Raw genomic sequence first — 1,447 nt, 5'->3', positions numbered from 1 at the left:
TGGTACGAAAATCGTCCGAAAATGCCAAATGAAATCGAGGACCCGAAACCCTAACATTCTTCTCCTAAATTAATCGATGTGTTTCGGGTTCCGCGTCAGATATTAATCACTAGCCATCGCCTAAACCCGAAATCCTAAATCCTAATCCCTTAACATGATTTCTTAAACCCTAAACAGGATTTTTTTAAACCCTAAACATCCTAACACACTAAACCCTAATAAAATAGAGTTGACAATTAAAGATGTAATTATTACTTTATTTGACAACTCTATTGTATTATATGTTATTATTATCTTCCTTATGAATTAAAACTATAAAATGAAGATAGTAATAACATATAGGCTAAATACCACTCGTGGTCCCTAAACTTTATTTTAGTTTAACGTTTTAGTCATTTATCTTCTTTTTTTTTCCGATTTGGTCTTTTATTTTAATTTTAAGTGACAATTTGATAATTTATGTTTTAAAATGTCAACAATGTTATCCTTATTTTTTCCAAAAATTCATAAAAAATTTCAAACAAAACCCATAAAATTAATTATCATCCTCAATATAATACAATTTCATCAAATTCATAACTTAAATCTTTAAATAAACTCATATTTTCATCTCTAACACTATCAAATAAAGAATGACAAATATGTGTTTATTTGAGTTACAAATTTGATGAAATTTGCTTTATATTAAAAAATATAATTAATTTTATCGGTTTTGTTTAAAACTTTTGATGAAATTTTGAATTTTTGAAAAAAAAAAAAGGATAACATTGTAGACACTTTAAAACATAAAAGATTAAATTATCACTTTAGTGTGTTAGGTTGTTTAGGGTTAAAAAAAAATCATGGTTAGGGTTTCAGAAATCACATTTAGGGATTGGGGTTTAGAGTTTAGGGTTCAGGATTTAGGGTTAACAGTTTAGGGTTTAGGATTCAGGGTTTAAGGTTTAGGATTTAGGGTTTTGACCTTAAGGTTATGCGTTTAGTATTAAGGGTTATCTTCATAACGAAGAATAACTACAAAACAAAGATAATAGTAACATATTATAGAATTAAGTTGTCAAATAAAGATATAATTAATACTTTATTTGAAAATAATATTTTATTATATATTATTATTATCTTCGTTATGAAAAACAAATACAAAACAAAGATGATAATAACATATAATAAAATAGAGTTGTCAAATAAATATTTAATTATTACATTATTTGACAACTCTATTTTATTATATGTTATTATTATCTTCGTTATGAAGTAAAACTAATAAACGAAGATAATAGTAAAATAGAGTTGTCAAATAAATTAATAATTATATATTTGTTTGACAACTCTATTTTATTATACGTTATTACTATCTTCATTTTGTAGTTGTACTAAATAACGAAAATAATAATAACATATAACAAAATTGAGTTGTAAAATAAATATGTAATTATTCCTTTATTTG

Source organism: Cicer arietinum, chromosome 3, assembly GCF_000331145.2.
Source record: "Cicer arietinum cultivar CDC Frontier isolate Library 1 chromosome 3, Cicar.CDCFrontier_v2.0, whole genome shotgun sequence".
NCBI classification, from domain to species: domain Eukaryota; kingdom Viridiplantae; phylum Streptophyta; class Magnoliopsida; order Fabales; family Fabaceae; genus Cicer; species Cicer arietinum.
The sequence above is the reverse complement of the archived record's forward strand: the minus strand, read 5'-3'. Positions refer to the sequence as shown.